Genomic DNA, 22,009 nt, shown 5'->3' with positions numbered 1-22,009 from the left:
TTGGTCAGTTACAAGGTATGTGGTCACTATGTTTCACTACAGCAGTTTCTTAACAAGGCCACCATGAGGCGTTCCAGGACACAAATCAGCTCAATCACTCACAACTACATCTGTTGTGGTTTTACAAACTTATTTCTCCTAATCAACAGTTATGAACAGTTTATATTTTCATGGATGGAACAAAAGCTAACAGCCCTAGAATAACTTTAAAAGTCCTTTTCCTTTAAGATTAGGATGAGCTGCTGTTAAGGCTGGGATGGTTTTTCCTAAGACCACACTGTAATAAACTTATGGCATTTGATAAACTGGCATGCCATTTAACAATGTGTTATTGTTTTGCAAATTCTTCCTCTGTTTTCAGGACACAGGGAGCTACACCAAAGCCATGTTTCAGTTTATTATCTATTAGCTACCAAAATTATGTTATACTACTAAATAAATTAGAAGTCAACTAGTCAGATAATAACATGATTTCGAAGTTAGTATGTATAATGCATTACATACAGCTTTATGCTAACAATAACATTTTAGTTCTTTGATCTTTTTTACCATTTATATAAACAACAGCACAAAGAAAAGTCACATATTCCTGCTGTGAAAATGGTGCCATCAATTGACAAACAATATTTTCTACATCATTTTGGTGCTAAACAGATTTCTAGAGCAAAACACCAAACGAAGCAGTCTTAGGTTTGGTTCCAGTTCTGCCACTCACATGGCCAGGATCCTTCCTCTGTGCCTTACTTCCTTCGAATTTAAAATGATGGATTAGACTATGCTAAGACCATTTACAATATCCCTTTTAGAGCTAAAATTCTATTACTCTCTTTTGGTTTAAGTTTTCTGAATTCCAAAACTTATTTTCTTTTCTATGTGATGGCACAATATTTATTAAAAAAAAATCAGGTATTTCATCACTTAGAATGCTATTTAATAATACTAATTTTTTAAACTGTAGAGGTTTACCATATGCTTAGAATGACTCAAGAAATAGTTATTAACAAGCAAGTCTGTTTATGGCTATCTGTGTGACAATGTAGGAACACAAATAGAGAAAAGGTACTTTTATCCTGAGCCAGCACCTCAGCATTACAACTCAGTGGGAGTCAAAACAGGTACATGGCACTATAGAGTGGCACAATGCCATGCGGGCAGCACAAAAGGCAGTGTGGCAGTGTAAGGGAGTGAGTAGGAGCATGGCCTCCTTAGACAGAAGGAGCTGGAATGGAATGCCAGCTCCACCACTTACCGGAAGAATGACCTTGGGCAAACTGCCTAGCTTCTGAGACTCAATTCCCTCATCTAAAATGGAGATGATAATTCTTTCCTCACAGGCTGTTTCAAGGTAAAGAAAGACCACTGCATTCCACTGCTTAACAGCTGAGGGTAAGGAGGAATTGCACCTAATTATCCTCATGACTTTTATTTCCATACTCTATTTTAAATGAAAAGTCAAACGAAAGAAAAGAAAGTTCATAGTTATTAACTCCTTCCTTCTTAATACGCCTTCAGTAAACACACACATTCTGGCTTTTTTTCAAATTGCAATTCTTTAACAAACCTCTTCTTCAGCCATCAATACTACACCATGTGCCAAAGCTAGTATAAATATTCAAATACAAATTATAAAAAATTGAAGGGAACCTATACAAATAAATATGCTAAATAAATTGCTTTTGGGTCAGAACTTAAGTCTTTTAAATGTGTACTTATTTTTGAGAGAGAGGAAGAGACAGAGACAAAGAGAAAGCAGGGGAGGGCAGAGAGAGAGGGAGACAGAGGATCCAAAGCAGGCTCTGGACTGAGAGCAGAGTGCCCGATGCGGGACTCGATCTCACAAAATGTGAGATCATGACCTGAGCCGAAGTAGGATGCTTAACTGACTGAGCCACAAAGGTGCCCCAGAACTTAAATCTTTTAAGTAAAAATGTTCTGTAACTCTAACACAATCAATATTTTATCATTCAGCATGGTAAGATAATTAGTGGGCCTCTTTACTCTTGGGGACCTTTGAGATAAGATCCTAACAAATAAAACTTTTCTACTATGTAAAACATTAATTGAATAATTGATCTTATAGTAATTTTTGAATAGAAAGATCTTCTCTTTTGTAGTTGGCAGTGGTGCTATATTGAATTCTCTAACTGGCCTGTGAAGCATTCCTTCCCTAGAGTGCCAAATTTAAATGCCTTTTAAAGTTAAAAAGAAAAAACCCTCAGCACCTACCTCCACTTCTTTCAAAACACCAGTTGATTTCAAATTATAATATGAATGTGTTCCAGAAATGGGTGTAGCTCAGATATCTAGATATCAATTCATATTTTCCAATTAATTTTCTTATAATTTCAGAAATAAATCTTGCAGGAAAAAAAAATGGCCCCGATACATAATCCAAATCTCACTTAAGAATCCTAATATACACTTCAAAGCACATTCTTTGTCAGTGTGTGTTCCCTATGCATTTAATTTTCCATTACAAGCTGTAAAAAAGTTATCGTCAAATGGACGGTTGTTCCATATGATCTGAGAACACTTATTTAAATACAGAGATTTAAGTACACCAGAAATTTAAGGCCCATTTCACTAATTAAACAACCATGTTGTCTACGCCACTGCTCTTCCATTTATTTACAGTTACTTTTCAGGCTGAAAATAAGGAAAAGAGAAAAAAAATAAATCTTAGTTCAAAGAAAATAAATTCTGCTCTGCACAGTGGGCAGGTCTCCGGAGGAGTGGCCAGAATACTGGGTTCTGTTCTGAGGGGAGTCAGTGCAAACTGAGTGACCTGGGTAAAACCGCTTGACCCAGGCTGCTGCTTCATCTGTAAAATGGGAATAAGGATACCCTACCATCTACCTCACGGCATAGTTAGAAAGATCAAGTAAGAGGTCAGTGAAATCACAGTGTAAACTCTAGATAGCAGTAACAAGCGCAAGACCTATTTTACAGTTGCTGTGTCTTAACAGTAACAGCCTTGCAATAAAGAAAGATTTGATGGTTTAACGAGGAAAAGGATGTGAGCAAAAAGTTTTTAACTATTTAAGCTTTTATCTGGAGACCATGCTACAGACTCAGGAGTGCTCTCTGAAGAAATTTTTGTCCACCTCTAGGAAGCTGGGGCGACTAAACTGTTTTGTCAGGGCAAAGGGGAACTTCCTATGTTTACTGCAAGACATCAGAAATGGGAATTACAGCATAGTCATTTATTAATTGTGTAGATTTAAAAGTGCTTTAAATAAACATGTCCCAAATGAGATTAAACTGTCAAAGGACCAGCGAGTACCTGCCTTGACTGGTGTGGCAGAGCCAAAATAAGGCTGTCTGGCCAGCTTCTTGTCAAGGAGGAAATGTTTGCTCTCCCCACTCAGACAACGCTAAATAAAATGCATGACAGGTTTATTTTATGACCACAAAACTGGAATTTTTACCACCTTTTAAAGAGAAAGTCTAAATAATAAAATTCCAAAAGGAAGAGAAAAAATGCAAACTACTTTGTTTTATTTATTTGCAAATAAATTCAGTACTAATTTTAAAAGTATATATTGGGGTGATCCATGAAATATCCCAGCTTTTTTTTTAATTTTTTTTTAACTTTTATTCATTTTTGAGAGACAGAGAGAGACAGAGCATGAGCGGGAAAGGGGCAGAGAGAGGGAGACACAGAATCTGAAACAGGCTCCAGGCTCTGAGCTGTCGGCACGGAACCCGACGCGGGGCTCGAACTCACGGACTGTGAAATCATGACCTGAGCTGAATTCAGACACTCAACTGACTGAGCCACGCAGGTGCCACGACATATCCCAGCTTTAGTGATGAGGACAGAAGGAATGGGATGATAGCATATAAGAAATAATTCTATTGGGGGTGCCTGGGTGACTCAACCGGTTCTTGATTTCGGTTCAGGCCATGACCTCACTATTCGTGAGATCTAGCCCCATGTCAAGATCTGTGCTGACAGCACAGAGTCTGCTTGGGATTCTCTCTCTCTCTCTCTCTCTCTCTCTCTCTCTCTCTCTCTGTCTTCCCCGCTCACACTCTCTCCCCCAAAATAAGTAAAAAGAAAAGAAAGAATTCCATCATAAGCTCCATTTTCTTCCTTGACAGTATGTGAGCAACATGTTAAAAATGATGTTTAAATGAACAACTAAATGTGATCTGGTAGTTGTGGTCACCAGAGCACACCTCTGTGGAGGCAACACTGCCAATGCTTAAAAACACATCTGTTGGGAATGCAAGCTGATGCAGCCACTCTGGAGAACAGTATGGAGGTTCCTCAAAAAACTAAAAATAGAACTACCCTGCGACCCAGCAGTTGCACTACTAGGCATTTATCCACGGGATACAGGGGTGCTGTTTCGAAGGGACACATGCACCCCCATGTTTATTAGCAAAAACTGTCAACAATAGCCAAAGTGTGGAAAGAGCCCAAAGGTCCACTGATGGATGAATGGATAAAGAAGATGTGGTATATGTATACAATGGAGTATTACTCAGCAATCAAAAAGGAATGACATCTTGCCATTTGCAACAACGTGGATGGAACTGGAGGGTATTATGCTAAGTGAAATTAGTCAGAGAAAGACAAATATCATATGACTTCACTCATATAAGGACTTTAAGAGACAAAACAGATGAACATAAGGGAAACAAAAAGACATAAAAACAGGGAGGGGGACAAAACAGAAGAGACTCATACATATGGAGAACAAACTGAGGGTTACTGGAGGGGTTGTGGGAGGGGGTATAGACTAAGTGGGTAAGGGGCATTAAGGAATCTACTCCTGAAATCATTGTTCCACTATATGCTAACTAATTTGGATGTAAATTTTAAAAAATGAAAAATAAAATTAAAAAAAACAAACAAACACATCTGTGTATGAGGCAAACCCAGAATCGCTGACTTTGCTTCAATGAGGGCAGGATTCATTTACAGGCCTCTGATCTTGATGGTGACCCATGCTTGAAGGCTCAGAGTCTCCCATATCCAGCACACAGATAGTATAAAACAGAGCAATTCAATAAAAATTAATCACTTACCAGCTATGTCCTAGATGCCATGGACACAGGCAGGAGTAAAATCCAGATTTTAATGCTTACAAAGGTCATAGTTTTTGCTATCACATCTGAGGCCATCGAAGCCATTCCTCAGAGTTGTTCTTGTGAACACTGTGTCCTCCTCAGGGGCTGTGCCCCTTCTGCCTACCTATATGTAGTCCATCTCCATATTCTTCCCTGCTGAAGGGACCTCCTGGATCTTAACCTTTTCATGCCGGTGGATCTATAGCCTCTGCCAGATCCCTCATGCTGAGCTGCATGCTTGTCCACACCCGTACTTGGTCAACTAGTATTTATTTAATCCCTACTATGTAGCAAGCACTTTTATAGGTATGGGAGATGATGCTATGCGCAGAAATGGTCTCTATTTTTGCCAGATCCCTCATGCTTGAGCTAGACTGTCACCCCTACCAACCAGCCTAATTCTGCCTATTCGTTCAACAGTATTTACTGAGCTCTACCATGTTCTAGGGGCTGAGGAAACAGACGTGAGCGAATCAAGAAGACCATGATCTCACAGTAACCTAAATTTGAGGTGATACTGCCAAATTTAACCAATAGTCTCCAAAGTGGGGTTCCTGGACTCCAAGATGAGCAAGAAAAAGTCCACTAGAGTAGATAATACTAGCATTTTTCTTTATGTTCATGTTTTTTTTTATTTCTAAGCTATCTATATTTTTAAAACACAATATATGAATAACCCAGTAAATATAATTTATAAATAAATGTACACACAGCAAGGATACATGCTCAAATTCTTTTGCAGAGGGAAATAGCATTTTTAAAAGCCCATGGGCCACTAGTGGGCTTGACTGATGATGACACATTTGGAGTGAACTGTCTGGCTAAGGTGGGATTAGCCTGGGTTGTCCACTAGATTAATCTTCTCTCTGATAGACCCAAATAAGCATTTTGCAAGGATGTCTAAACATTAAGCTATACAACCAAAGTTCAAGTCCATCCCAACTTCTCCTCCCTAATCAACTCCTACTGCCTATACTCTCCCATCCCTGTGTGTCATACATAGTACAGCATTCTTACTAGCCATTCACATTTGGGACACGTGCATCATTACTATGCTAGAAACATCCTGAGACCAAAGCCATTATCCTTTTATCCTGCAAACCCCAGAATTCCTATGTATTGGGGGTAACTCAATAAATACCTGTTGCAAAAAATAATGACAATTCAAATATGGAACCCAGAATTACCAAACAGATATGACAGAGAACAATTCTTTGATTGCTTTTCTTCATAAAATGATTAGTACTGTACTCCTTTATGCACCCCCATGTGTACTTTACAGATCATTAATTACTTACATAGGGACCTGGGAATAGTAAAACTTGCTCAATCTGTAAAATCAGTAGCCACTGCTAATTGAAGATCAATTAGAAACACACATGAAGCATTCTGAGATTATAGTTTCTCAATAAAAATACATAGTTTTGAAAAACTGATTAAGTCAAAACTTCAAGGAAAACATCTTTAATGAAGTTCCAATTATCCAAATTCTTAAGACCTACATATTAGACTTTAAGGTCATCTAGCTGTATTTGAAATATGTCAGGAATGACATATACAGTTACATTAAAAAAAATTAAAGTAAAGGACATTCACTTCCTAACAACTGACTCATGATCATAATTCCTTATGCAGTAAACTCATCACTGTATGTGAGATCGGGTCCTCACACATATAACTCTGTCCTCACCTGTGATCCCATTCCTTAAACCCTTTCAAGCTATAAGAAATTTTGCATGGATTTGCCTTATTCATGTAGAGACTATATGTGAAAACTTATTAAAATAAAACAAAACTCTGGACTGACAACAAACCTGAGCATGTTCTCTGGGACTACAGCTGACCCTTAAACATAAGTTTGAATTGCACGGGTCCACTTATGCACAGATTTTTTACAGTACAGTACTGTAAATGTATTTTTTATTTTCTTAACTTTTTTTTCTCTACTTTATTCTAAGAATACAGTATATAATACATATACAAAATGTGCTAATTGTTGGTTTTCAGTGAGGCTTCTGGTCAACAGTAACCTATTAGGTTAAGTTTTGGGACAGTCACAAGTTATACTCAGATTTTTGTCTGCACAGGCATCAGCGCCACTAACCCCCATGTTATTCAAGGGCCAGCTAAAATATGGCACCAAATGAGACGAGAACGCATATCCATACACAAAACTTACAAAGAAGCTCATTATTACCACGAGGACTGATAAATAATGAGATCTAAATAGTTGTACTTCCGTGATGCCAAACAGAAAGAGAATAGAAGAAAGGACTCACAAGTTACTATTCTGTGTATCTCTGTTCCTCTTTGCTGCTTTAATGTAAACATTAGGGTCATTATCAATGTTGTGAGCCTATGAAGAAATATTTTCCCAGATGAGCTTCTTCTTTATGAATGTCTTTTCTTTGGTATTAAAGCACCCAAGGTTGGCAACTGGAACACTGAGCAGAATATTTCAGAAACAGTTTTAATCTAAACTGGGCTGATATTGTGAAATGACCAGTCAAAAGAGTGCCACAAATAAAAATAGGTGAAAATGCATATAATTCTGAGGTGAAATAAACACAAAAATGATGATTAAGAAGTGATACTGAAAGTCTGATAAGTCAAAGGGGACTCCAAAGACCAGATCTAGATCACCAAGCATAAAGCAGATCAAAAAAAGCCAAACTTATGGGTACCCTCCAGGCCATGGCTTACTAAACCACGAGAGAAACTGCAGTTACAAACACAGGTTGAAAACACACTAGGGGCACATAGGTGGCTCAGTTGGTTGAGCTTTGACTCTTGATTTCAGCTTAGGTCATGATCTCACAGTTTGTGGGATTGAGTCCTGTGTCAGGCTCTGGGCTGACAGTGCGGAACCTGCTTAAGATTCTCTCTCCCTCTCTCGCTGCCCCTCTACTATGCTCATCTCTCTTTCAAAATAAATAAACGTAAAAAAAAAAAGAAAACATACTGGAAAATCTGGGCATCACTTTTAATCTATAATCTCTCATGAATAGAAAAGCACTTTTTTCTCTCTCTAGAAAAATCTCATTTTGTGTTTAATATGTGGGCTACAGATCTTATTAATACACTCCTAACTAGTAAAATAAGTCTCAGGTATTGCAGTTTATACTATTTTTATTGGCATGTGTTTGGACTCCTAGTTCAGATGTCTAGTTCAAACTTACTCCAGGTAAGGTGCTTTTAACATAATTTGGAATCCTCAACCATTTCCTTTCACTTCAAAAGTGTTGTCATCACAGATTGTGACATTAATAGCAATAAATAAAAAAAGGAAAAATAACTTGGGACGCCTGAGTGGCTCAGCTGGTTGAGCGTCTGACTTCAGCTCAGGTCATGATGTTACAGTTCGTGAGTTCGAGCCCCGCATCGGGCTCTGGTGCTGACAGCTCAGAGCCTGGAGCCTGTTTCGGATTCCGTGTCCCCCTTTCTCTCTGCCCACCCCTGCTTGTGCTCTGTCTCTCTCTGTCTTTCAAAAATGAATAAACATTAAGAAAAAAACATTTTTTTAAGGAAAAATAATTTAAAAGGAAGTCCAAAATACTTGAGACTGAAACTTAACTTTCTAATATAAATTGAAAGCCTTAACAAAAAACAAAGTAGTTGGCCTTTTAAAAACAGACCAAAAGACAAAATGATGCACTAATATTTAAATAAAAGCCAAATGAAGGTTAGAGGCCTAATTTTTTTAAATCCACTCTAGTGCTTGGACCAAATTAGTTTTACAACCTCAATAACAATTAGGACAAACACTGTAACAGGCAAGAAACTCCCCCCATATTTCAATGCTCAGCTCCTATGTTGCAATTAGCTAGTTTTTCAGGGTATTTGATCCCATACTATTTTATGCAGTATCTGTTAAAACAATTAACACAGAATAACTTGTATGATAGATATTTACACCTACTGGAATTTTCCAGCCGTTAGACTTCATGTGCTTTAAGGACAGGGCTATTCCATATTCATCTTTATATTCTCAAAGTCGAAGTCAGCATCAACACACCACAGGCACTCGATCCATAAACAGCTAATTAAACCGATAGTTGTTTTGCTACCTGAATCTCACCAATACTTGATCAAATTTCTTAATGTGCAAACTGTTTTTTTGAACATGACCTAAGAAAACAAGTAGAAAGAAGGGTGTCAAGTGCCAGAAAACCCACCTACTTGAAAAAGAACAGTATAGAAGTAGTTTATGTGGGGGAGGGGAATGAAACACAAGAAATGGAAGTCCACCACCTTTGAAAAAGTATCATGTGGCTAAAACAATTCAAGGGCACATCCTTAGTAAGATTATCATTGACAAAAATTACCCTGCCAAAATAGGTAAGTATCCTCTTTACATGTTTCACAGATCAGGCAAAAAGACAAGTCAGTAAAAAAACAACAAGAATGACAATTTTTTTATCTTCTATATCTGTATATCTCTGATTTTGCTGAATTTGCAAAGATAGAATTTACTAATTTCAGATGAATAGGGCTTGGCGTACAAAAAAAAAGTAACAAGTTACTTTGTATTTTCTAAATGATTTGCTTCTTGTATATAAATGTGTAATTTATCAGATCTCTTCTTAATCACAGGAGAAATAAGTTTCTTCGGTAAAAATAAATCAAAGCACCCATAAGCCACTTCAAAAAGGACAACTTTTGGGGCACCTGGGTGGCTCAAGTCAGTTAAGCGCTGGTCATGGCTCAGGTCATGGTATCGCGGCTCGTGAGTTCAAGCCCGGAGTCAGGCTCTATAAGGACAACTCAGAGACTGGAGCCTGTTTTGAATTCTGTGTCTCCGCCACTCTGCCCTCCCCCACTCACGCTCTGTCTCTCCCAAAAATAAACATTAAAAAAAAATTAAAAACAGGATAACTTTTGACTAACTCTATATCTAATTCATGTTTGATCATCAGATACTCTGAAATGATAAAGTCCATGAATGTGCTTAAGTTTTCTACTCATATTGAACTTATTTTCAAAACAAATGACATAAACTATTTTGTAACACCATCCGTGTTATATTGGTAAATGTACAGTAAAACCTTGGATTGAGAGTAACTTGTTTTGCGAGTATTAGAGACAAGCAAACATTTCTAATAAATTTTAACTAGATAAATGAACAATGTCTTGCAATATGAGTAGTATGTGATGCTGTACATCACATGATCACAACTGAGCCAATGGTTCCTTTCTCTCTCTCCCCCCCCCCCCTTTCTCTCTGGGATTGTGGGCGATCATCTCTCATGCTTGGATGCTCGGTCTCAGGCTGTGGTGTTTGGCAGAAATAAGTGATTTTTCAGAACGTTGAAAGGTGCCCACAACTGGCACTCATGTATTTTTTGTCACTTCAAAGCATCTATGGACAGTCCTTTGCTTTTCCATACAAGAGTAAGCTTAGGAATGCTCTGCTTCATTTTAGGTCAGGCTGCCTGCAGAGAGACCCTTTCCTCTGCTGCCTTATTGTCAATTACATTAAATACAGTATACGATAAGAGTTTATTAATACTGTACTGTAGTCAACATCCATGCAGGTGTATTCACTGGTCCCCATAAGAAAAAGATCCATTGAGCCAATAGATAGTAATGATTCCATTAGTGACAGTGAAAGTCATCCTGTCCAATAACCTTCCTCTCAGGGCACTTGGGTGGCTTAGCAGGTTAAGCAACCAACTTTGGTCCAGGTCATGATCTCGTGGTTTTTGAGTTTGAGCCTCAAGTCGGGCTCTGTGCTGACAGCTCAGAATCGGGAGCCTGCTTCGGATTCTACGTCTCCCTCTGCCCCTCTTCGCTCTCTCTCTCAAAGAATAAACAAACATAAAAAAAAAAAAAAACCCTCCTCTCTCATCTCCCTCACATCAGCCATGAAGGTTTTCAAAGGTAAGTGTAGGGGCGCCTGGGTGGCACAGTCGGTTAAGCGTCAGACTTCAGCCAGGTTACGATCTCGCGGTCCGTGAGTTCGAGCCCCGCATCGGGCTCTGGGCTGATGGCTCAGAGCCTGGAGCCTGTTTCCGATTCTGTGTCTCCCTCTCTCTCTGCCCCTCCCCCGTTCATGCTCTGTCTCTCTCTGACCCAAAAATAAATAAACGTTGAAAAAAAAAATTTTCTTTATATTTTCTTTATTATTTTGTATTGTATTACAGTATTGTAATCATTTTTATATAAATATTTTTGGGTTGTAGAAAGAATCATCTGAGTTTCCATTATTTCTGAGGGGGAAGTTCACTTTGATATACAAGTGTTTTGGATTACAAGCATATTTCCAGAATGAATTATGTTTGCAAACCAAGTTCTACTGTATTAAAAAGTTCCAGAGTCTCACACCAGTCAGAATGGCTAGTATCAAAAACACATGAAATAACAAGTGTCGGCGTGGACGTGGACAGATGTGAACCCTCATGCACTGTTGACTCGACAGGAATGCAAACTGGTGCAGCCACTCTGCAAAACAGTATGGGGGTTCCTCAAAAAATTGAAAATAGAACTACCATATGATCCAATAATTCCACTATTGGGTATTTACCTAAAGAGAACACTAATTCAAAAAGATAGACGCACCCCTATGTTTACTGCAGCATTATTTACACTAGCCAAGATATGAAAGCAACCCAAGTGTCCATCAATAGATGAATGGATAAAGACGTCACACACATCACCATTACCACCGCTACAGAATATTACTCGGCCATGAAAAAGAATGAGATCTTGCCATTTGAAACAATATGTATGTACCTACAAGGTATTGTGCTAAGTGAAATATATCAAAGAGAAATACCGTATGATTTTACTTATATGTGGAATCTAAAAAACCAAACCAAACCAAACCAATGAACCAATCAAAACCAGACTCTTAAATACAGAGAATAACCTGGTGGTTGCCAGATGAAGGGGAATGGGAAAATGGGCAAAACAGGTAAAGGCAATTAACAGGTATAAACTTCCAGTTATAAAATATATAAGCCACCAAGATGAAAAGTACAGCATAGGAAATATAGTCAATAATACTGTAATAACATCGTATAGTGACATATGATGACTATACTTATCATGAGCACTAAGTAATGCATAGAACTGTCAAGTCAATAACAAAAAAAGTATGTAAGGTACCTATATCTATACAGATAAATGTATATATTTGCTTAAAATAAAATAAATAAGTACCAGAGTAAAAACATCACAGAACATTCAGCTTGGAAAACTCACCTTTTCATGAAAGAATAAATGATTTCTACTGATGTACCAGAGGAATTAATAAACAGTAAAATCAGTAACTTGTTATTAGACACTTCTATAACAGATAGATCAACCAGGAAGAAAGTTCACTAAATGTCAATTTATAAACACAGTTTGGGGCTGGTTTAGTCTTTGACTGTGATCTCACTGAGGAGAACTGACAGTAGGCCCCAGTTCAGAAACTTTCTCATCTATCTCTCCCTTAAGAATGATAAAGTAGTGGGGATAAATGGGCTGGCTCAGTTGGTGAAGTGTCCCACTCTTGATTTCTGCCCAGGTCATAACCTCACAGTTCATGAGTTCCAGCCCCAAGGCAGGCTCCTGGCTGACAAATAAAACTTTAAAAAACGTAAAAAAAAAAAAAAAAAAAGTAGTGTTCCAACCCGATGACTTCAAAATGAAGATTTTACTTTTGGGGAAAAAGAAAAATTGGGAGGAATTCTTGGCTAAAATTGCCCAAACCTTTCAGTTCTAACCTCTTGGAATGTGGCCCTAAAGGAGGCAAATACAGAAAAAGCCCAGGAGACTACAGCCCTCCTAATCCTGACAGTGTCTTGCTACCTGTGTGACCTCAGACAAGTTACTTAACCTGACACTTAGTTTCTTTGCCACTAAAATAGGATTACCTCTCATCAGAAAACTGTTGTGAAAAGCAAAGTAGTAAAAATAAAACTTGTGCTTCATAAGAACACCCTCAGGCCAGATTATCTTTCTCAATTCCTCCCAAAGTAAAATAGTATGTGGGAAACTCTGCTAAAAATCTGCTTTTAACTTTCCCTTAAATATAAATGAAGCTATATAGTCATCCTACCACCCTAAAACACAAAAATGATTGGATAAGGAGTTTACTTCAATTTATTTCATAATAATAACAGGTGACTTTGACTCACATAATCCCTTCCTAATTGACATTTCTATGTAGGGAACTGTGTAAGTCTCAAATTCATATGTTAACAACTTTATTACATGAGTAGTGATGATTACTAAAGTAACTCAAAACTACAAAAAAAATCTTTAAAATCAAATGGTAAAAAGAAAAAAAGTTCAATTCCATACTCTCATTCTCAAATATTTGTAGGTAGTATCACAGATTGCACATGAGTGAATACAATAAAAGGCTGAAAGAAAAAGAAAAGACAGAAAAATAGACATCAGGGAGGACAGAAAGGAGAGAAGAGTCCATGGCCACCTATCTCAAAAGCTAAGCAGGATTGGTCCTAGTTAGTACTTGGATGAGAGAAAAGAGAAGGAGGGAGAAGAAAGAAGGGAAAAAAAGGGCAGGAACAAGAAGGGAGGGGGGATCAGAAAGAAAAAATATGTAACTTCAGTAACTCAAAAGATAATCAAAATTTGACAGCTGGATGTAGAGAATTAATTTCTTATTTTGTTCCATGCTCTACCACATTCCCTTTGCAGTCACTGAGAACTCAACACTTGGGTGAGTTTTAGGAGGTGCACCAGAAGCTGAAAAACAACTCAGCATTTTTTTAAGATTAAAAGAATCAGCATTGCTAATAAGACTCCCTCTGAATTACTCAACCTGTGGTTTTCCTACCCCAAAGGATATAGTTGTATCAAAAAATAATTAAAGAAGAAAAACCTTCTTTGGCCATTAACCATCTCAGTCCATAATAAATGAAGACTGATTGAAGTTTTATCATGATCCAGCTATTAACTTTATTCCCAGAGTGTCCTGTGTACTCTTCCTCACATCACACTTTACGTTTTTCTATAGTAGTTTTATAGGAAATTAAAAATAGGTGCCTGGCTGGCTCTATCAGTAGACCATCTGACTTGATCTTGGGGCTGTGAGTTCAAGCCTCACATTGGGCACAGAGATTACTTAAAAAAAAAAAAAGTACAAAGGAAAAATCTTACTTAGCGTTTCACGGTTAATTATTGAAAATAAAGGTATCTAGAACCAATATGAAACGATATAATTCAAAGGCCTTCTCACCTTAGACTAAATTTGCATAAAACACTTTGTTTTTTACTTTTCTGATAGAAGAAATGTGCAAGTGGCAATATAATAAAGGAAATATAACCTTTCATGAAACCTCTCATAACAGTAAACCATAATGAAAGTAGCCTAAATTTTGTTCACCATTATATGAGAAACGTCCAACAAAGTAAAAGTTTCAAGTACAGATTTCAGTGTGTGTGTTTAATAAACTAACAACTACAACAAATACAAAAGAGGAATCACAATGTCAAAATGGACAGGTGAAGTTCAACTAACAGGTGGGGTGGAGTGGGGTGGGTGTGTGTGTGTGTTTAATCTTTCCTTACCTAGGAGCCCTTCGCTTTACTCAACTTAGGAGGTACAAACGTCAACTACCATTTTGGTTAGCTGACTTTATAACCTCTGATGCCTTCCACCCTCATGACTGAAGCCACAGGGTTTCAAAAGACAGTTTGACTAAGTTAATATATAATGTTTGGATGTCTTGTTAAGCTATCTTACATGATTCACCAGCTTACAATGAACTCAACATGTTCAGATGACCAGTGATCAAAATCAGCAAAACGATATTCACGGAGTTAATGGGTAGAAATACCAGACAATTTCACTCTGTGAACTAAGAAAGCTAATACAATAGGATCACAGTCCCTTATCTGAAACCCTTAGGTCCAGGTATGCTTCAGATTTTTGTGAGTCTTAAAGGTCAGATGGAGAGGACAGCATATATTACGTAACATTCCTAGCTAGATCTACGATAGCACCTCATAGCCAAATACATTACTATTTCTAGAGCAGAATATGCAAACATCCTTTCTAAGTAGGCTTTACAACTACTTCAAACAAGGCCATGACGGTTTGGGTCAGGTTCTACCACCAAATGAGTTTTGAAGCCAAACTTTTGGAGGAAAAAAAAAATTAGTTTTTCAGAGATTTTTTTTAGATAAAGGACTGTGAATGTATATCCAATATCATTACACATCAAAGTATAAAGACATTTGCAAAATATATAGTTTATTAATGTATTAGAGATTAAAAAAAAAGTAAGCTAAATTAAAATATAGCAAAGTAAAAAGATGTTCCTGGCAAATGTAACCTTAAAAATTAGGAAATACAAAGTTATTTAACTTTAATTTATTCAAATAAATTAAATGAATGTCTATGTTAGAGGCAATGAGTACTTGAGTATGATAGGAAAGTCTGAGAACCCTGATACTCATAGTCTTTTGTACTTCCTTTGCATTTAACCACATGTTGCATTTTTCCTAGCTTTTGGTTTTCACATTGTTTGAGATTTCAGGGATTTTGTGTATTTCCCATTCATCTTCTCCTTAGCTTGCCCCTCTTTTTTATTTAAGTGCCTATTCTGTGCAATGTAATTTGTTACGCACTCCGGATGTAACGCTTCTCAATCTTCATGCCTTGACACAAGAGTAAGTTTTAATTGGTTGTGAGGAATGCTCAAGTAATTAGTTATGAACAAAGTACCACAGTTTATAAAGAAATTGACATGTTTGCATATGGGTGTATTCAAAGTTTTCATTATAATGTATCACTCTCACTTATATTCTGATATATTTTCTTGATAAGGAATGAAGTGACTTTCTCACACTGAGAACTACCACATAATTTATCTAAGTCTATAACCAGGGACATTAGAACACCCTATGTTAAACATCAGTCACATGTGTCTTAGCAGAAGAAAATTTGAGAACTGATGCTCTAAGACATTCTAAGATGGGCTAAAGTCACCAGAGAGAATGCCCAGTGCTGTTGACTAACCACTTTGAAATATGAAAAGAGCTATCCTCCTGTCCTGTGCTGTCTTTTTAAAGAGGCAGGGAAATCATTCCCCAAATTAGAAGGGGCACCATACTTAACTATGGCATGCCTCAGTTATTCGTCACTTTTACCCTTTTATCTTTTATCCTTGTTATTCTTACTATTTCCTTCTTCAGTAATAAAGTGCTTATCTAACACCTCACATCCAGTTAAAAATGCACCAGTGTTTCTTGACACCAGGGTTGAGAATTACAGTTGGCCCTTGAACACTAAGTCCACTTATACATGGATATTTACAGTACAGTACTATAAATGTATTTTCTCTTCCTTATGCTTTTCCTAATAACATTTTCTTTTCTCTAGCTTACTTTATTGTAATATAGCATATAATACATATAACATACAAATTATGTGTTAATCGACTGTTTATGTGATCATGTTATCAGTAAGGCTTCTGGTCAACAATAGGTTATTAGTAGTTAAGTTCTTGGGGAACCAAAAGTTCTGTGCAGATTTTTGACTGCACAGGAGTGGGGTGTGATTAGCACCCCAATGTTCAATGGTCAATTGTACTTTATAGAAAACAAAAATTAAAAGGCACAGGCTTGGTCAGTTGGTAGAGCATGCAACTCTTGATCTTGAGGCCGTGAGTTCGAGCCCCATGATGGGAATAGAGTTTACGAAAGAAAGAAAGAAAGAAAGAAAGAAAGAAAGAAAGAAAGAAAGAAAGAAAGAAAGAAAGAAAGAAAGAAAGAAAAAGAAAGAGAAGGATGTTAAAAAAAACTAAAAGGCACAGCTTCAAGAAACTTCAAACTTAGTGGAAGTTGGGATGAGGTGAGATACAACTATAAAAATATACATATTGAGTGCTGTCTGTAAATAAGGGTCATAGCAGACATTACTGTCTACAGTAATTCTCCTTCTGTTACATGGTAAATATTAATACGTGCTTTTGCACATAATAATGGAAGCTTATTTTGTAGTGACATGCTTAACTTCCCTCAGTCAGTACGCAAGAGGGGCAACAGTAGTGGAATTCAGGGATCTTTGGCTTCAAAGCCTCTGTTCCTTGTACTACACCTGCTACTCTAGGAATATCAACAGAGGGTGACAGGGGCTCTCTCAATATTGCAAACGTGCTGACTGAAATACAGTCACAGACTGAAGCTGGAAGAGAACTCATCAAAGAACGTTAACCCCACATTCAGTGCATGACTCCTTCCTATTCACTCTTTAGCCACCTGTCCCCTACACCAGAGTTCTCAAAGTGTGTTAGAGTGCCTTATACTTGCTTCAGAATCACTGAAGCACTAGTTAAAATGCAGATTCCTGGGCCCCACCTCTCACACTTATCTAGATATGGGACCTCCATTTTTTTTTAAGATTTTATTTTTAAGTAGTCTTTACACCCGGGGCACCTGGGTTCTGTGCTGACAGCTCAGAGCCTGGAGCCTGCTTCGGATTCTGTGTCTCCCTCTCTCTCTGCCCCTCCCCTGCTCACACTCTGTGGTTTTCTCTTGCACGTGCGCTAAGGTGAATAAATGTTAAAAATAATGATAATAATAATAATAAGTAATCTTTACACCCAGTGTGGGGCACGAGCCTACAACGCCAAGATAAAGAGTTGCACACTCACCAACTGAGCCAGCCAGGCACTCCTGGGGACCTCCATTTTTAACAAGTCCTCCAGGTTTGTGTTTTTCAAAATGTAAATCTTAAGATTAATTTAGTGAATAACATCATGATTTTTTTAAATAAAATAGTTTGGAACACATCAGATTTATAAAGATTAGATAGGAATAAAAAATATCAGAGTGCACTGCCCTTAATACTGTTCAAGGAAACTTTTGTTACAGTTTTTATACATGGATTAGGATATAAAAGGTATTTCTTACCATACATCTCAGTGAAAAACATTTAATACAACTGCTTTAAACAATTTTACCCTCATTCTTATTTCTCCTTTGAAATAAGTTATCGATGGTTTTTTTTAGTTATTCCCTTTACCAGAAACCCAACATTCTGTGTCCATTTTATGATCTCAGTTACTCCATTCTAGGAACTTCTGTTTTATTCCCTAATCTTCACCTAAGGGCCATGTTTAACTATTGGTTTAATTATTTAATCAATATTTTACAGTGTCATTTTATTTTTCTAAGACTTGAGAAAATCCAACTCATTCTTTTTACTTTGTATTCTATACAACCTTCTCAGAACCTGAAGTTATTTCATTATCTAGATCCTTGAAGTGACTCACATATTTTAACTTATTAAGTTTATATTTTGGTAGGTGTGTCAATGCTTCATTGTCTATAATCAATCCTTTACGTCTTTCACTCCCTTTGTCTTTCATCTTTGTATTTATAACTTTTAGGTAGAATTTGTTATTGGTTTGCCTTCTTTTGTATTTCCATTGTGTAACTGATACTTATTCCAGTTCTCTCATCTCATCTTTTCCTTTGAAAGAAAAAAAAATGTAAACAATCCCCATTAATACATGAGGATTTTCTGCATATATCCTTACAGTTTTAACATGATGTCCTGGCATTTCAAGAAACTGTAATTGCCTTCTAAAGGATAATATGAACACATATGAATGTTGAGTGAAGCTGTACTCAAAAAGTGCTTTCCTCAGGTGTAACTTAATATATAGAAATCCCTACAATTCGATACAGTATGTGATGACTGCCCCTGAGGTAGTACAAACCCACTGACTGAATTACGGTCACAGAATCTTCTAGCCGGAAGATTCATTCAATCTTTAGCTTCAATCCTTAGTACCTCCAGAGCAGTGCTTCTCAAAGTATAGCCTGAGGACCACCTGTATCCAGTATACCTGGGGCACGTGATAAAAACCAAACAATAAAATTACAATGTTTTTATAATTTGGGTTTGTTTTCATTTCTCAGTGAGAGGAAGAAAGTTGATGAAAAATATAAAAAAGCTATCACTCGGACCTATTTTAAAAGATGCCCTCTGGTAAAATGTTAAAAAATGAGGTGGACTTCACGCTGCAAATTCAAGAAAAGTGTCTCTTTCTTAAGCACTGCTTAAGATTAAGTCTTGGGGTGCCTGGGTGGCTCAGTAGGTAGAGCATCCAACTTCAGCTCAGGTCATGATCTCGTGGTTTGTGAGTTGGGAGCCCAACACGTTGGGCTCTGTGTTGACAGCTCAGAGCCTGGAGCCTGCTCTGGATTCTGTGTCTCCCTCTCTCTGCCCCTCCCCTGCTCACACTCTGCCCCTCTCTCTCTCTCAAAAATAAATAAGCATTTAAAAAAAAAAAAGAGATTAAATCTCAAAATACAGGTGTGCCATACTGGTCATGATGCAATATGCCAAAATTAATTGCCTAAAAAAATTTAGTAACTTAAAACATTTAAATATCACAATTTTAAACATTTCTGCACTTTTTAAGACATTAATAATATCAAGGATTTCCTTTAGTACAAGTATGTCGATAACGAGGCTATTTTCAAAGACTTTTTTTAGTAGGGTTAAACTATGAAGTCTTTATTACTTCCATTAAAGATTTCTAATATAAAAGTAGTTGATACTCATGTTAAGATCCAGTTAAAAGTATGGTCCCTGTTTTACCCATGCTCTATAAAATCTAGGAAAATGTAAACTTTTAGCATGTTGGCTGATGATTAATTAGAAATTATGTTTGTAATTTTACTGAAAAGTATGACTTTATACTTTAGTTGCTGAGTTAGATTTTCATGAATTGTGCCACATTGTTTTGAGACTATTCCTTCTTTTTTAATTACATACAAAAAGCCTTATCAATTACATAGTTACAGCATAAGCAAACCATAATTACCTGTTCATATTAGCTTTCACTCAAAGCTGTGTTTTAATTCCAATGTCTAAACAAATCTCTGTTTCAATGGATTAAGCATAAAGATCAGATCTGTAGGTCAAAGGTATACACTTTCCAAGTTGTATAGCACAGCTATATGTGTAAGGCAAAACCATCTCACAAATTCCTAAACCCAGAACTTTATTTTTTAATTTAGACGCAAAGATCAGATGAATTAAAAAAAAGGAAGGTGTCAAAATTGCAAGTTTTTGTTAATATCGAAGTCTCTAGTGGACTTAACCCACCAGGGTACCTTTAAAGGACGTAGCACTAAGAAACAACATATATGAACCCCTTTTTCAATAGCTAGCATTAAATGTGAAGTGCAAATTAAGACTTCAGTTTCAAAACTTAATATAGATATGCGGAATAATAAAATGAGAAGTTTGAAAACTCTTGGCAATAAAATAGCAAAACCTCTATCTAAGTTCTTATTTTGATAATTAGCTTCAAATCAAATAAATATGTTTTAGATGCAAATATCTGGTAATTCATTGTCAGGGTGACTTCTTTGAGATCACTATTACAAGTTTTACACTACAAAAACTACTCTGACTTCAAAGACCAAACCAGTTCTTGAAAATATTGTTTTAATGAAGCAGTTGTTTGATATCTCAAAGAAATTCAAGAGCTCATCAGATCGCTTTTATTCTGGAAATTACTGATTCCCATTTTAAATTTTGAATTGGTCAAACATATTTCCATGGGGAAAAAAACTGACATTAAAAGTTTGCTCCAGTGAACAAAATAATGTGCCTCACATGTATAAATGTGGTGTTCTTTAGTAAATCAGGAATGCATTTTGAATACTCTTGCCATATGTTCAAAAATGAAAAACTTCTCTTGCAAACAAGCTTAAAAAAAAAATCAAAGACACTGAAATCCACATATTTTGGTGTGCACTAAATTCATCTTACAGAACCATCTCATTCTGATTGTTCCAATCAGACTGTTATGTATGTGACACATTAAGAGGTTCTCTTAACTATCTGAAATAATGTGATATTTACATTCCATGAAAGATGTTGGACACCAAGCTTCTAATCACCTAAGGTTCTCAGCAATGTCAAAGTACATTTTGCTACTATACGGAAACTACCAGAGAGGCATGGTCCTCAGTTCCTCTTAATATTAAAACCACATTTTAGCAACAAATATAATAGTAATATAATATCCCAAAGAGATAAGGCCCCTTTCCTTTTTCTTTTATGGAAAACTGAGTTCAAGTCTATTTTCATTCACAAAATACAAACTCCATCTTCACTACAGTAACATGATTAAGTATTACAACTGATTTACACATTTAGTACAACCAGTTTTCTGAATTTATCAGCAATTTGGAATACCTGAGGTGTTCTTTACAATTGAGGGGCAAATTGCAAACAATTGGGGCTCACCGTGCTACCTTCGCATGTTCTGTAAACCCTCACCTACACTGTTACTTCTCACAAACTAATTTTTCAGGCACTTGCTGCCCCACACATTATTTCAGCAATTTTTCCATTTGGGGGCATACGTCTGAAAAAGGCACTTAAGGGACTTCTGAGTCGTTGTTTATTGCATATATAGGCTGCTAAAATATACCCAATTTCTCTAAGTATATAAATTTTGCAGAAAATTATGATTAATTTGGAAATGTTTATTTGCCTTTTGTATCAGGCCTTTTATATCTAAATACTAGATTTACTATACTGCCTAGTCCACCCTTCCCCACCACAAAAATAACTGTCGCAAACAGCACAAGTTACCCAAGACAGAGCACCTAAGAAAGAGTAAGCAAATGTCAGTCACTATAATTAGAGAGGCATTCTGCACAATGCTTCTTTGGGTTTTTAATAATTCTCTCCACTCATAGGCTGCATTCTTTCTACAATATTATCTAGTATTAAATTTCCTAGGCCTTCAACTCTGTAAAATTTCATTATCAACTAAATGACTATTTGAAAATAAGTTTTCAAATGACACTTGCAGATAAATGTGAAATAAACATTTCAACTATCTTAATAATAACAGCAACTGAATTCTAAATACTAAGTATCATAAGTTGATTTCTGCTGTGGGAAACTCAGGGAGACAAGCTTTCTGGGGTGTTGCAA

The 22,009-nt window shown here is 36.7% G+C and overlaps 1 protein-coding gene across 7 annotated transcripts in view; it reads right to left on the bottom strand.

Annotated features, from left to right (window-relative positions):
• The window catches only part of BBX (BBX high mobility group box domain containing), a 281,032-nt gene that overhangs the window by 255,507 nt on the left and 3,516 nt on the right, over positions 1-22,009 (bottom strand). The window lies entirely within an intron of this gene.

Source organism: Acinonyx jubatus, chromosome C2 (genome assembly GCF_027475565.1).
Source record: "Acinonyx jubatus isolate Ajub_Pintada_27869175 chromosome C2, VMU_Ajub_asm_v1.0, whole genome shotgun sequence".
In the NCBI taxonomy this organism is placed as follows: Eukaryota; Metazoa; Chordata; class Mammalia; order Carnivora; family Felidae; genus Acinonyx; species Acinonyx jubatus.
Note: the sequence above shows the minus strand (reverse complement) of the source record. Positions and strands in the feature narration are given on the sequence as shown.